Below are 16,278 nucleotides of genomic sequence, written 5' to 3'. Positions count from 1 at the left end.
TTGCTTTAATAGTAAATATGACAGGTCTATCTTGTTTCGTTCAAATAATACACATACATGACATTACTTCATTATATAATTTTAAATCATCATGATGTCTGGCGCTTGATATTATTATAATTATGTACTGCATGAAATAAGTGTCGAATCCATCTCTGTGGCATGTCCGTGTAAATGCAGGTGTTACCATATATTGCTGTGCTTGCTGCGCGTATTGGCAAGTATAGCAACTCATATGTGTGTAGTTTGTATGTTCTTTTTATGTAATATTTTTGACTTCGACACAAGTGTGCGGCACAAACACCTGGCCCATCTAGGAGTGGCACGCAGTGGCTGAATGTCGAAAGTGGCCTACAATTTATTGGGCTACTGACAGCATCTCCTGCACGCTCCTGTCATTTCTTAATTGTATGCGCAAAACATGGGATGAGCTGGAATTTGCCCAGATGTAATACATGCACAATATTGGTGGCACAGGAGACAGTACCCCTAAATCACACACACATGGCAAAGCCTGTAAAAATAATTTAGTTAATCATAACCCTTTTATCTGCACGGAGTTATATAACAATATGCGGCACAGAAGAGTGTACCCCTATACCACACACACACGCCAAAGCCTGTAAAAATAATATGGATAATAATAACCCTTTTATTTGGATGGAGTTATATAACAATATGCGGCACAGAAGAGCGTACCCCTAAACCACACACAAATGGCAAAACCTGTAAAAATAATTTGCATAATAATAACCATTTTATTTGGACAGACTTACTGTATATAACAATATGTGGCACAGAAGAGTGTACCCCTAAACCACACCCACACAGCAAAGCATGTAAAAATAATTTGGATAATAACCCTTTTATTTGGACAGAGTTATATAACAATATGCGGCACAGAAGAGGGTACCCCTAAACCACACACACATGGCAAAGCCTGTAAAAATCATTTGGATAATAATAACAACCCTTTTATTTGGATGGGGTAATATAACACTATGCGGCATAGAAGAGCGTACCCCTAAACCACACAGGGTAAAGCCGGTAAAAAAATATTTTGATTAAATATTAATAACCCCTTTATTTTTGAGTAAATAATATACAGCACAGGACAGCACCACTGGACTTATACGGCAGTACCCCTGGACTTATACGGCTGCACTACTGGACTGGACTTATACGGCAGTGCCACTGGACTTATACGGTAGTACAACTGGACTTATACAGCAGTACCACTGGACTCAGGGCTGCCAAGAGAAATCCTAGCCACAGGTACAACAACTTCCTGGGGCCCCCAGCCCCTCGGGAAAGGGTGTGACCACAGCATGTTTGAGGGGTGTCTAGTACATGAGAAACCACCACTCACAGGATCATGGCATGCCTCCCAGCCAGGGCAGTAGGGAGCCTGGCTGGGCACAGCTACTTTTCAGGGAGCAAGGCTTAATCACCGGAGGCATGAGCCTGGGCCCCCACTGGGCCCCTCCATCAGACCTGGGCCCAGGAAATTTGTACCCTCTCCCCCCCTCTCTCGATGCCACTGACTGGACTTATACGGCAGTGCCCCTGGACTTATACAGGAGTACCCCTGAACTTATACGGCAGTGCCACTGGACTTATACGGCAGTACCCCTGGACTTATACGACAGTACCCATGACTTATATGGCAGTACCCCTGGACTTATATGGCAGTACCCCAGAACCTATGCGGCAGTACCACTGGACTTATATGGCAATACCCCTGAACTTATATGGCTGTACCACTGGACATATATCGCAGTATCACTGGAATTAAATGGCAGTACCACTGGACTTGACTTATACAGCAGTACCACTGGACGTATAAGGCAGTACCACTGGACGTATACAGCAGTACCACTGGACTGGACTTTTATGGCAGTACCCCCGGACATATACGGCAGCAGTACTGGACGTATGGCATCACAGGACACCACCACTGGACTTATGGCAGCACAGGACACCACAACTGCACTGGACTTATACAGCAGCAGCACTGGACTTATGGCAGCACAGGACACCACCACTGGACTTATGGCAGCACAGGACACCACTACTTAACTGATGCAGCACAACACAGTACCACTGCACTGGACTTATACAGCAGCAGACTGGACTTATGGCAGCATAGAATACCACCACTGGACTTATGGAAGCACAGGACACCACCACTGGACTGATGCAGCACAACACAGTGTTATGATTCCAGCACTCTGGTCTGAGGAGGTCTTTTTGCGAGGACCGGAGCACTGGAACGAAATGCTGGGGAAGGGAGCGGGAATGGAAAATAGCCCCTTGCGCCCTAACTCCGTTGTCTCACCCGTGCTGTCGGAAATCCCCTGCGAGACTATGGTTGCTTGAGCCCATGGCAGCCGCGTTTGAAGGGCGGATTACGTCTGCCCAACTCCGATGCCCCCCCAGGTCTTAATGAGAGACAAAGGGAAATCCGAGACAGGGTGATAACAAGGGGCCCTCTGACTAAACAACCAGGCCAGGGGCTACAAGCTAACTTAAAACTAGAATATGTGCGGAAACACCGCCAGGGAAAAGGACAACCAAAATATCCACTTGTCCACTTCTCCTACCCAGCACCGCCGAGTTCCAGAGAGGACTTGTGGAAGCAGAACCCTCCGCAAATGCTCCAAAAACAGAATATATAAAGATAAAGCGGCTGAGCCGCAACACACGGCAGAGCCGCAACTCACGGAACACCACTCGATATACAAAGGTGATCAGTCAGGACAACTGGGGACCAAACGACTTCCTGGGATGAGATGACAACTCCCGAATACAGGACTTCTGAGGACAGGAATGACCGGATACAGCAGGACTGGAACAAACTCTCAGCAAACCAAAGCAACATGCAGGAAGCTATTACCGGCGTCTGTGAGAAGTACTGGGAAGGTATTTAACAGGGAGTCCTCCAATCAGCTGCTTAGAGCCTGATTGGGAATAAATGCCGTGCAGCTGCCTTGCTGCACGGCCAGAGGACAAGTGTGTGTGCTTGTTAATTAGGCCCTGCAACGGGGAACGCGGTCCGCCCGTGGCGTCCCCGTTGCTAGGGTCCGTGCGGCTCAGCGCGCCCGGCGTCTAGCGTTGCTAGGGAGCCGGCGGCTGAACGCGCACGGCGTCCCTAGTTGCTAGGCGCCGGGCCGCGCGGACATGCGGACCCCGGCGCCTAACAGTGCCCCCCCTTGAGGAGGGGTCAAGGAACCCCTAAAGCCAGGCTTTTGAGGAAATTCCCGAAAAAATGCCCTCTTGAGCCTAGGGGCATGAAGATCCTTATCTAGGACCCAAGACCTTTCCTCCGGACCATAGCCTTTCCATTGAACCAAAAAATAAAGCCGACCCAAGGACAATTTGGAATCAAGAACTTTCTCTACCAAGAACTCCTGTTTTCCCTGTACATCCACTGGAGATCTACCCTGAGAGATCCTCCGAGGAAATCTACTGGAAGAAACATATTGTTTCAACAGGGAACAATTAAACGTATTTCCAATCTTGAGAGATCTTGGTAAACGTAGCCGAAAGGCAACTGGGTTGACTCTTTTAATAATAAGAAATGGTCCAATAAATTTGGGTCCCAGTCTAGCCGAGGATTGTCGAAGCCTGATGTTGCGAGTTGACACCTTGTCTCCCACCTTAAAAGTGCAAGGACGTCGGAGCCTGTCAGAAAATTTATTTTCTCGAAAGGCCGCTTTTCTGAGAGCAAGGTGCACTTTTTTCCAAATTGCTCTGAGATGGGAGGTCAATGCCAGCGAGGAGACTGGAGAATGATGAAAAAAAGAATTAGCTCTGGGGTGAAAACCAAAAACTGAAAAGAATGGAGACTCTTTAGTGGAGGAATGACAGGAATTATTGTAAGCAAATTCAGCCAAAGGAAGAAACTCGGACCAATCATTCTGGAGTTTGGCTGAATACAAGCGCAGATATTGTTTTAATGACTGGTTAACTCGTTCGGTTTGCCCGTTGGATTGTGGGTGATAACCGGATGTTAATGACAGTTTCATCTTTAATGAAGCACAAAAACATCTCCAGAATTGTGCGATGAATTGTGGACCCCGATCAGAAACAATATCAGTGGGTAACCCATGAAGCCTAAACACATGGCGGAGGAACAAAACTGCCAACCCTTGAGCAGAAGGCAATCGGGGAAGAGCAATAAAATGAGCCATTTTACTAAAACGGTCCACTACCACCCATATGACTCGGAATCCGGCTGAAAGGGGAAGGTCAACCACAAAATCCATGGAAATATGAGACAATGGCCTGAGAGGGACACTTAAGGGCATAAGTTGCCCGATAGGCAAGGAACGGGGAACCTTATGCTGTGCACAAACCTGACATGAAAAAACAAATTCCCTAACGTCTTTAGACATACTAGGCCACCATACTGAGCGAGAGACTAACTCCAATGTCTAAGTGATTCCCGGATGCCCTGAAACCTTGTTGTCATGGAATTCAGTTAAAACAGTAGCTCTCAAAAATTCAGGAACGTAAAGACGACCAGCAGGAGTAAATCTAGGAGCTTGGTGTTGAAGCTGGTTTAACTGGGTAAATAAATCCTGTGTGAGGCCTGCCCGGATGACCGAAGATGGAAGTATTGGGGTAACAACAGGATTGTTATTGTGAACCGGAAGAAAACTACGTGACAGGGCATCAGCTTTAGTATTCTTGGAACCAGGCCTGAAAGTGATTATAAATTTGAAACGAGTAAAAAATAATGCCCAACGTGCCTGCCGGGCATTAAGCCGTTTAGCTGATTCAATGTATTGCAGGTTCTTATGGTCAGTCAATACCGAAATAGTATGCTTTGCTCCTTCCAGCCAATGCCTCCACTCCTCAAAAGCCCACTTTACCGCCGGTAACTCCCGATTACCAACGTCATAATTGGATTCAGCGGAGGAGAACTTCCTGGACATAAAGGCACAAGGATGTAAGTCCAAAGACACCGGATCCTTTTGAGAAACGACAGCACCCACCCCAACCTCTGAGGCATCAACCTCCACAACAAAGGGCAATTCCGGATTAGGATGTCTGAGGACTGGAGCTGAGACAAAGGCTTGTTTCAGAGCCCGGAAGGACAACTCAGCTTCATGCGACCAGTTGGTAGGATCCGCTCCTTTCTTTGTCGGAGCCACAATGGGAGCAACCAGGTCAGAAAAAGAATGAATGAACCTCCTATAATAATTCGCAAACCCTAAAAAGCGCTGAATTGCTTTTAAATTGGTGGGTTGCGCCCAATTAAGGATGGCCTGAAGCTTCTTAGGTTCCATGGAAAATCCCTGAGGGGAAATTATGTACCCTAAAAAAGATACTTTCGTGACGTGAAATTCACACTTCTCCAGCTTGGCATATAAATGATTCTCACGTAACTTTTGAAGAACCAGACGCACCTGGGTGATATGTTGTTCCATCGATTCAGAAAAAATCAAGATGTCGTCTAAATAAACGACCACGAATTTCCCTAGGAAGTCACGGAGCACATCGTTAATGAGGTCTTGAAAAACTGCTGGAGCATTAGACAGGCCGAACGGCATCACCAGGTATTCGTAGTGACCCGACTGAGTACTGAAAGCCGTCTTCCACTCATCTCCAGATTTAATTCGGATGAGGTTGTAAGCTCCTCTCAGGTCAATTTTAGAAAAAAATCACAGCAGAACGTAACTGATCAAAGAGTACAGAAATCAACGGCAAAGGATAGGTGTTTTTGACTGAGATTTTATTCAAGGCTCTAAAATCTATGCATGGTCTAAGCGAGCCATCCTTTTTCTCCACAAAGAAAAAACCAGCACTTAAAGGGGATTTTGATGGTCTAATAAAACCTTTCTGTAAGCTCTCCTGAACATAGTCATTCATAGCCGAAGTTTCTGGCCCGGACAATGCATATAATCTCCCCTTTGGCAATGCGGCACCAGGGATTAGCTCAATAGCACAATCATAAGGCCGATGGGGAGGCAGAATGTCCGCATTGCCTTTGGAGAATACATCGGCAAACTCCTGGTATTCCACATGAATGAGTTCTGGAATGATAGCTGCTACTCTAACTGGAAACGAAATACATTCCTTAGCACAAAAAGTACCCCATTGTGAAATCTCCCCGGACCGCCAATCAATGGTGGGATTATGAAAGGCCAGCCAAGGGTGACCCAGAACAACTGGAACTGCTGGGCAATGTGTTAGATAGAACTCGATCTTTTCAGAATGTAAAGCTCCTACTGTAAGTACTACGGGAGGTGTACGGTGAGTAATAACCCTGTTGGAAAGCGGACTCCCATCTAAGCCATGCATGGTGACACACCTACCCAATGGTAACTGAGGAATGCCTAAGGCCTTAGCCCAAGTTAAATCCATAAAGTTTCCTGCAGCTCCACTGTCAACAAAAGCCGACACCAAAGAACTGAGGCTGCCAAAGGAAACCTTAACTGGGACTAAAAGAGAGTTATTCGAGGAGATAAGCTGCAGACCTAGGTGAACCCCCTCACAATTCACCTGGTCAAAGCGTTTCCCGACTTGTTCGGACAGTTACGAGCAAAATGTCCCTTACCACCACAGTACAAACAAAGACCGGAATTTTGCCTTCTGGCCCTTTCCTCAGGAGACAGCCGGGAGAGACCCATCTGCATGGGCTCCTCTACGTCTTCTGGAATGGAATAAACACAAGGGCTTGACCTTACAGGTGTTCCTCTTTCAGCCCTCCGCTCTCTGAGACGACGATCAATCTTAATAGAAAGCTCCATGAGTTTATCGAGAGTCTCAGGAGCGGGGTACTGGAGGAGACTGTCTTTAATAGACTCTGATAAGCCGAGGTGAAACTGACTGCGCAGGGCTGGGTCATTCCAGCCACAGTCGTTCGACCAACGGCGAAACTCAGTACAATAAACCTCTGCAGGATTTCTTCCTTGTTTGAGAGCGCGCAGCTGACTTTCAGCGGACGCCTCTCTATCTGGGTCATCATACAAAAGCCCTAAAGACTTAAAGAAAGCGTCTACTGACAACAACGCAGGATCCTCTGCCCTTAAACCGAACGCCCAGGTCTGAGGATCCCCCTGGAGTAAAGAAATAATAATCCCAACCCGCTGAGATTCAGAACCAGAGGAAGTAGGTCTTAAACGGAAATAAAGTTTACAGGATTCTTTAAAACTAAAAAATTATTTTCTATCGCCAGAAAAACGGTCAGGCAAATGCATCTGTGGTTCAGGGACTACCTTTGGGGAGGCTCGCAAAAGATCTTCCTGCGACCTCACCCGAAAGGAAAGATCTTGAACCATCTGAGTAAGTTCATGAATCTGATTGACTAAGAGCTGGCCAGGGTTTGGCCCTAAACCTGTCAGATTCATAAGGCAAATAATTTTTAACAAAAACTGAATGAGAGGAAAAAATTAAAGCCCTGTTTAATTTAAATTTTTTGGTATGGCCGGTAATAATGTTATGATTCCAGCACTCTGGTCTGAGGAGATCTTTTTGCGAGGACCGGAGCACTGGAATGAAATGCTGGGGAAGGGAGCGGGAATGGAAAATAGCCCCTTGCGCCCTAACTCCGTTGTCTCACCCGTGCTGTCGGAAATCCCCTGCGAGACTATGGTTGCTTGAGCCCATGGCAGCCGCGTTTGAAGGGCGGATTACGTCTGCCCAACTCCGATGCCCCCCCAGGTCTTAATGAGAGACAAAGGGAAATCCGAGACAGGGTGATAACAAGGGGCCCTCTGACTAAACAACCAGGCCAGGGGCTACAAGCTGAAATGGTGAAACAAACCAACCAAGGTTGGAAAGGGCGCTTTAAGTGTTTTCCAATTAAAAAGTGCAGCAGCTGCCTGTATAGGGTAGTTACACCTATGTAAAAAGACCAAACTAAAATACAACAACAATAAGGCTGCACTTAGAGAGATGAATTGTCTGGATAACAATATAAAATTTATTAAACTTAAAATCCGTCCGTTGGACAATTAATATAGAAATACACTGTGATAAAATGCCTCTAAACACCTTTTTTAACCATCACATAAGCTTATTCCAAATGGACCAAAGGGCCCTGTATACTTGAAACCAATTTTATCCTGGGGCTATAGCATAGTCCCTGGGCTGGAAAATTAAGTCCCAACGCTGGAGGATTAGCAGTTCCAATATTTTATCATGAAATCAAGGAAAGTCCTCACCAGTATTGCGTTTTGGTAAACAAAAAGTCCAGTCCTTAATTGTGGATATGGTTCAAGTCTGGCAGATTCTGGGGTCCGCGATGGTCCGGGCTTGCAGTGATAAATTGTGATGGGGTGATGAAGAGGCTCACACCTGACGCGTTTCACAGCTCCTGCTGTTTTATCAAAGGTGACTTTAGCTTGTAACTGGCAGTGTATTTATACCCTAGTTGATTATCTCATTCAAAACAAATGTGTAGACAATTCATCTCTTTTGTGTGTGCACAAACTTTCAGAAAGAATACAATTCATTATTTTAATTAGACTCAGAGGCATAATAGAACAATATTTAAGCTTATTTTATTAAAATTCATTTAAAAATGTATAATGTGAGGGAGCTGCGGGTGTTGGAACGCACGCAGACTCACTCACTTCCGGCCTTTGAACCGCATCTGTTGCTATAGCGACGGAGCCTATTTATCGCTCCAATCTTGCGGCGCCGGTATAGTCACGTGACCGGACTTGTGTGACGTGATAGCCATGTCTTAGGCCATATACTGACTCTCACCCTTCCGGTCTGTGAGTCGCAGCTGTCTCTATGGAGATGGAATGTATTTCCACCTTCCTTATGGGGCTCTACACGGTCATGTGATCGGACTCTACAGACTTCACAAATAGTAACATAAATATCTTAGGGAGAAGGACACAATCTTACTTGCTAATAAAACGCTACATGATTCTTTTACTGTTTCAACTAGATCAGAACAACATTGTATCACATTTTTAATGCAGATTATTACTGCCTGTCAGTTAGTTCTTTTGTTATATAAATATAGCGGCAGTAAATAGATATATAGCCTTAGTCTTTCTAAGTGAAACATTGTGATTTTCGGATCTGTTAACAACAATTTTTACCATAGAACACATTTCTACCTATATAAGTTGTAAATATTTATACATTCTTTATGTTCTAAACATTATCTAAAACAGGTTTCTTACGGACGATTCTATTAGGGAGCAGTTCTGTTTAACACAGAAAATACATTGATTGCTGGAATTAATGAAAAGGGACCAATCGAATTCTATTATTTATTATGATTAGTACATGAAAGCTGCATCTTAGATTTTAAATAGTTCCAACGTTTTTCTTTTTTATATTAGCCATAAAGCACCTAAATCAAATGACACAATTAAGTTCAACTGTTTCATTTAAACCTGCGGGGAATATACTGTTCATTTTTAGCATCCAGTAAACTTCCTGTCTGCAAAGGGTTTTATACCGATCTCCACCACGTGTGGTTCTAGGTATAAATTCTAAGCCTACTACCTTGAGACATTTGGGATTGCCATGATGAATATCGGCATAGTGTTTTGACACGCTATGTGTGGAGATTTTTTTTATAATATTCCTACGATGCTCGAGGAATCTTATTCTCAGTAAACGGGTGGTTCTACCAACATACTTTAAGACGCAACCACATGTTAGCATGTAAATTATGTAGGGAGTGTTGCAATTCATATATGTTTTTAACTCATAAAAATTCTCCCCCTCATCAATATTGATCTTTATTGTGTGGTCGGCTGTATACTTACAGGTCAAACATCTATTACCTCCACATTTATAAAATCCTTTTATTTTCATATTGTGTTGTGATAACCAATTAGTGTTTGTGAAACTGCTATCTTCCTTAATCCCTTTTAGATAACTTGGTGCTAATATATTTTTAAAAGACCTGTTCTTACGAAAAATAAAATTTGGTTCATTAGGGAGAAGATTTATTAGTATATTATCTTGTTTCAGGATATCGTAGTTCTTGGTGACAATCTTCTTAATATCTGTATGGCAGCTGTTATAAGTGGAGATAAATGATATATCAGTCTTTATATCACAATCTCTCTTGTTTTGTTTCTCCTTTGAAGGATTGAGAAGTTCATCTCTATCTAACCCCCTAACTTCTTTCAGTGCCTTTTGTACTAAGTGGTCTGGGTATCCTCTATCTAGAAATGAATTAACCATTGTTTTAGCTTGGATATCAAAAGAATGCAGATCTGAGCAGTTTCTCCTAATACGTAATAATTGACTTTTTGGGATACTTTTTTTCCAAGCTGAGTGGTGTGCACAATTAAAATGTAAATAAGAATTTGTGCCTGTCTCTTTAATGTAGTTACGCGTAGAAATTTCTTGATTTATGATTTCTAACTAGACATCCAAAAAATTAATGCAGGAAGTGCTATAAGAGTGAGTAAAAGTGAGGTGAAAAGAATTGTTATTCAAGTGAGTGACAAATGAAAGGGCAGAAGTGTAATCCCCATCCCAAATAATAAACAGATCATCTATAAAGCGTGCGTAGAGGACCAGGTTTGCGTCGAACCCGCCTCCCCACACGAGCTGGTCTTCGACCTCCCCCATGTAGAGGTTGGCATAGCTCGGCGCAAACCTGGTCCCCATCGCTGTTCCCATCACCCCATCACAATTTATCACTGCAAGCCCGGACCATCGCGGACCCCAGAATCTGCCAGACTTGAACCATATCCACAATTAAGGACTGGACTTTTTGTTTACCAAAACGCAATACTGGTGAGGACTTTCCTTGATTTCATGATAAAATATTGGAACTGCTAATCCTCCAGCGTTGGGACTTAATTTTCCAGCCCAGGGACTATGCTATAGCCCCAGGATAAAATTGGTTTCAAGTATACAGGGCCCTTTGGTCCATTTGGAATAAGCTTATGTGATGGTTAAAAAAGGTGTTTAGAGGCATTTTATCACAGTGTATTTCTATATTAATTGTCCAACGGACGGATTTTAAGTTTAATAAATTTTATATTGTTATCCAGACAATTCATCTCTCTAAGCGCAGCCTTATTGTTGTTGTATTTTAGCAGGGGCTACAAGCTAACTTAAAACTAGAATATGTGCGGAAACACCGCCAGGGAAAAGGACAACCAAAATATCCACTTGTCCACTTCTCCTACCCAGCACCGCCGAGTTCCAGAGAGGACTTGTGGAAGCGGAACCCTCCGCAAATGCTCCAAAAACAGAATATATAAAGATAAAGCGGCTGAGCCGCAACACACGGCAGAGCCGCAACTCACGGAACACCACTCGATATACAAAGGTGATCAGTCAGGACAACTGGGGACCAAACGACTTCCTGGGATGAGATGACAACTCCCGAATACTGGACTTCTGAGGACAGGAATGACCGGATACAGCAGGACTGGAACAAACTCTCAGCAAACCAAAGCAGCATGCAGGAAGCTATTACCGGCGTCTGTGAGAAGTACTGGGAAGGTATTTAACAGGGAGTCCTCCAATCAGCTGCTTAGAGCCTGATTGGGAATAAATGCCGTGCAGCTGCCTTGCTGCACGGCCAGAGGACAAGTGTGTGTGCTTGTTAATTAGGCCCTGCAACGGGGAACGCGGTCCGCCCGTGGCGTCCCCGTTGCTAGGGTCCGTGCGGCTCAGCGCGCCCGGTGTCTATCATTGCTAGGGAGCCGGCGGCTGAACGCGCACGGCGATCCTAGTTGCTAGGCGCCGGGCCGCGCGGACATGCGGACCCCGGCGCCTAACACACAGCACCACTGCACTAGACTTATACAGCTGCAGCACTGACTTATGGCAGCACAGGACACCAGCGCTGGATTTATGGCAGCACAGGACACCACCACTGAACTGATGCAGCACAACACAGCACCATTGCACTGGACTTATACAGCAGCACTGGACTTATGGCAGCTCAGGACACATCACTGTGACTGGACTGATGCAGCGCAAGACAGCACTGGAATGACACATAAGAGCAGGTCGCCACACCACTTTCCCGCACAGACAGACGCTGAGGAGACATGTCCTCTCGCTACACTCTCCAGGTCTGGAGTGAAAATGGCGGCGAACCGCGGCTCCTTATATGGAATTTAAAACCCGCGAGAATCCGGCAGCGGGATGATGACGTTTTGCCTCGTTCTGGTTTCCAAGTCTGGCGGGAAGTCCCGAGCCGGACTCGGGACATCCCGTCAGTTCATCTCTAGTAAATACCTGCTGCTGACTTCAGTATAATTTGTACTTTCACATTGGAGGGGACGTGAACAGACACCTGGATGCAGCATAAATGGACAGAGGGGGCATTTGTGACATTGGAAGGGATAGGATACTAATGGCACATAGTGAGACATTTATCTTTATTTGTGGGTGGTTGTAGTGGGGTCTCTGAGAATGAGTGACTGGGTATGTGTGACAATGCGGGATGAGTGGGTATGTATGACAGTGCTGGGTGAGTGGGTATGTGTGGCAGCAAAGGGTGAGTGGAAATACGTAACAATGAGTGGATATGTGTGACAGTGTGGGATGAGTGGGTACATGTAGCAGTGAGTAGGTATGTGTTACAGTGCGTGGTGAGTGAGAATGTGTGACAGTGAGTTGGTATGTGTGACAGTGAGTGGATATGTGTGACAGTGTGGGATGAGTGGGTATGTGTAGCAGTGAGTGAGAATGTGTGACAGTAAAGGGTGAGTGGGGTCAGTGGGTATGTGTGACAGCATGGGGTCAGTGGGAATGTGTTACAACCTTAATTCATAAAAAAAAAACATTTTGAAGCTGTACCCCATTCCCTATTAGCAAGTCCCACATCCCATTACTTATGCAGCGCCAGCAAATTCTATTGCGCTTTACAATTGCACTATATATTTTTTTTAAACTCTTTATTTGTACCAGAAGAGACAAAAAGGTATACAAAACAGATTCAGCTGTACAATTAGGGGTGAAAACCAGTCTCTGTGGAGTTTTTCAAGATTTTTTTTCAGTGAACATACAAACAAAAATGTCCCGCGAAGGGGGACCACATGTGAGGGAGAAAGAAATAGAGAGGGGTAGAGAGAAGGGAGAGGGGGGGGGGGGGGGGAGAAAGAAGAAAATGGTGGGTACAGAAGAAAAGAACAGGGCCGATCTAGGCCATGAGAAGGAAAGTACATCAAATATAAGAATAAACAGTGCAGAAGCATAGCTATATAAATACCGACAGATGGGCCAGTCATTGCTCAATAGCCAAAAAGGACTATAGAGGTCAGTACGGCGTCCGGAGGGAGGGTCCAGGTACAGCATGGCTAGGAGCTCAGAAGACAAGGACAAAAGAGCGACTTGAACATCAATTAGGGGGAGACTTTATAAGCAACCAGGGGCCCCAGACGAGTTCAAATTTATGTGGGCAGTCATGCAGATAATAAGTGATCTTCTCCATATTAGCAACAAACCAAATATAATTATTCAGGGCAGGGACAGTAGGAGCAGCGTAGGCCCTCCAATTTTTAGCAATTAAGGATTTAGCAGCCACAAATATATGGGAAAACAGTTTATTCAAAAGAGGATCAAGATCTGGATACGGACGGGCCAATAGAAATACCCACGGGTCCAGTTCAAGCGCCAATACAGATAGGGAGTTCAGTATATTGAGTACCCTATTCCAGAAGCGAACAATATGTGGACAGGTCCACCAAATATGGAAAAGAGTTCCCCGCTGACCGCATCCTCGCCAACAAACTGGGGTAGCAGAAGGGAACATCCTAGATAATTTATCCGGGGTGTAATACCACCGATAATATAGTTTATAGGATGTCTCCTTGAGTGGGGTAGAGATAGAACTTTTAGCTACTGTATGCCCTCCCGTACCTCCTCCCAACAGGCATCGTCTGGCGGGGGGGCCCAGGTCCCTCTCCCACTCCCGCTCATGGCGAATCTGCGGTCCTGAGGAAACTCCAACCAACAAAGAATAGATCAGCGATATTAGCCCTCTACATATGAGTTTTTTAGTACATAGAGATTCAAAAGAAGTAAGATCTCTCAGAGCGTCAGCTTGAGGTAGGGAGACAAGGAAGTGGCGTACCTGAAAGTATTCAAAAAAGGGAGGGGATAGAGAGGCAAACTTACTTGTGATATCGTCTATCCAATGGCCTTGGAGGGAAAGATCATACACCACATGAACTCCAGTGCTAAACCAGGGTGTGAATCGATAGGGTGAAACTCCAGCGGGGAAATCAGGGTTGCCCCAGAGAGGTGTAAGGGGGAGTAGGAGGAGGACAGATTATATTTCGTGAGAGATGTATGCCAAGTAGAAAGATGAAATTTAAGAGGAGAAGAGTTCGTTAGAGTGAGCTGATATGGTTTGCCGAGACCCCACAGCGAAGCCAATGAACGAAGCCCCAATGAAAGGGCTGCAAAATCTACCCAGGCAATAGAGCCTCGGGGCACAAAATAAGCCACCATTTGATTCAAATGGCTAGCCAGGTAATAAAATTTAACGTCTGGGAAACCCCGACTACCCTCAGAACGAGGTAGCCGGAGCACAGTAAAAGCTATTCGTGGAGGTTTATCATTCCAAACAAACTTCACAAATGAGGCCTGGGTGTCCATAAGAACCCTCTCCGGAATCCTTACAGGTACAGTTTGAAAGAGGTAAAGAAGTTGTGGCATAACTGTCATTTTGAGGGCAATAATCCTACCCAGCCAGGATATGATATGGGACCTCCATTTTGCCAAGTCAGATTTTAATCTTAGTTAATAGCCATGGATAGTTTTCCTAGTAGAGTGAGCTATGGTGGGAAATAATATAAACCCCTAGGTACTTAATCTTATTGGTCTGCCAGCAAAGGCCATAGGAGGACTGCAGGGAACGTTTGAGATCTCCAGGTACATGTAATAACATAGCTTCGGATTTAATAAAATTGATTTTATAGCCCGACAGGGATCCGTATTCCCCTATGATCTGATACAAGGCGGGGAGCGAAGACTGCGGCTGAGTAAGAGACAACAGTACATCATCTGCAAAGAGCAAAATCTTAGGCTCCACCTTCACTCCCCGAATTCTGTCAGAGTTTCTTATCATAGCGGCCAGGGGTTCTATGACCATGGCAAACACCAGGGGGAAGAGAGGACACCCCTGCCTTGTGCCATTGGATAACAGGAAGGGAGGGGATAATATTCCATTTGTAAGGACCTTAGCTATCGGGGAGGAGTAGAGGGCTGAGACTCCAGTTAAAAATTCGTCCGATATCCCAAACGCCTGCAAAGTCTGAAATAAAAAAAAGGGAGGTTTTTGATCCTGCACCGACCTAGATTCAAAGTACGTACTAATATGGATGCCAAGAAGTGGACAATAATGCTGAATAATAGCAATTAATATCTGTCCGTGTGGCGGTGCGCCCGGAGTCAAAGAGAGGGGGGAATGTACATGTATAGAAGAAAAAGTATGACTGTTGTTTGGGCGCACTCTTATGTTAACTATCTGTTAATTGATAAGTCAAGTATTTGAGGAGTAATAACAGTACAATCTTTATTTCTGCTCTTTAAAATACATGGGGGCTAAACACGACAGGTTGGAGATGGAGTAAATGTGGATAGGTCAGCTGGAGACAACGGTCTCCCAATTTAATGTTCAGATCTTAATTATTCCTAGATAAATGCATGTCGGAAGTTAGCTACATATTAAGCTACTTCCCTCTGCCCAAGATCTGTACAAACTGTGTTTGTATTAATGCAGCCCTAATTGGGTTACAATCGTGAAGTGGGAGAGCCCATACACTTGGTAACACTTCTAAACAATGACCTCCGTAATGAGTAAAAAGAATGTAATGGGAGTAGGAAGATAAAGTATAAGTGGTGATACTGCTGTTGGTATTTTTTCTACAGGAAGGGGAGTCTCCCTACTTCACTGGGTATTCCCTAGTGGTCGCCCGTCTAGGTACTGACCCAGCCCACCTGCGTTTAGCTTCCAAGATCGGACGAGATTGGGCGTGAACGTAGGGGTATGGTCGTAGGAGGGTTCAAACCTATAGTACCAATGAGAGTGCACCGAAATGGGAGGATTAATTCCTCCTCAGAAAAGAGAATGCTAGAAATGCGTACTGAGAAAGGAGAAAGGTGACAAGAAAGTAAACAGGTGTGAATCTGCTGTCCACGTTAGACCGAGGAAGTGTGTCTCCTGGGGGGACACGCTCCTCTGAATCGTGGATGAGAGTTCACAGAAGAAAGAACAGTAGGAAGAGATATATGTGTAATTTTAGGATGGGAGGAAGAAAAGGCAAAAAGAAGGTTTTTTACACATTAACTGTAGGTCCCCTGGGGGTTACCTCA

General features: G+C 44.9%; 1 pseudogene; it reads right to left on the bottom strand.

The window, feature by feature from the left end:
* Window positions 1-15,845: 15,845 nt before the first annotated feature.
* Window positions 15,846-15,964, bottom strand: LOC134944136 (5S ribosomal RNA; annotated as a pseudogene).
* Between the last annotated feature and the right edge of the window lie 314 nt (window positions 15,965-16,278).

The sequence above is a fragment of the Pseudophryne corroboree genome, chromosome 1, assembly GCF_028390025.1.
Source record: "Pseudophryne corroboree isolate aPseCor3 chromosome 1, aPseCor3.hap2, whole genome shotgun sequence".
NCBI classification, from domain to species: Eukaryota; Metazoa; Chordata; class Amphibia; order Anura; family Myobatrachidae; genus Pseudophryne; species Pseudophryne corroboree.
The sequence above is the reverse complement of the archived record's forward strand: the minus strand, read 5'-3'. Positions and strand labels throughout refer to the sequence as shown.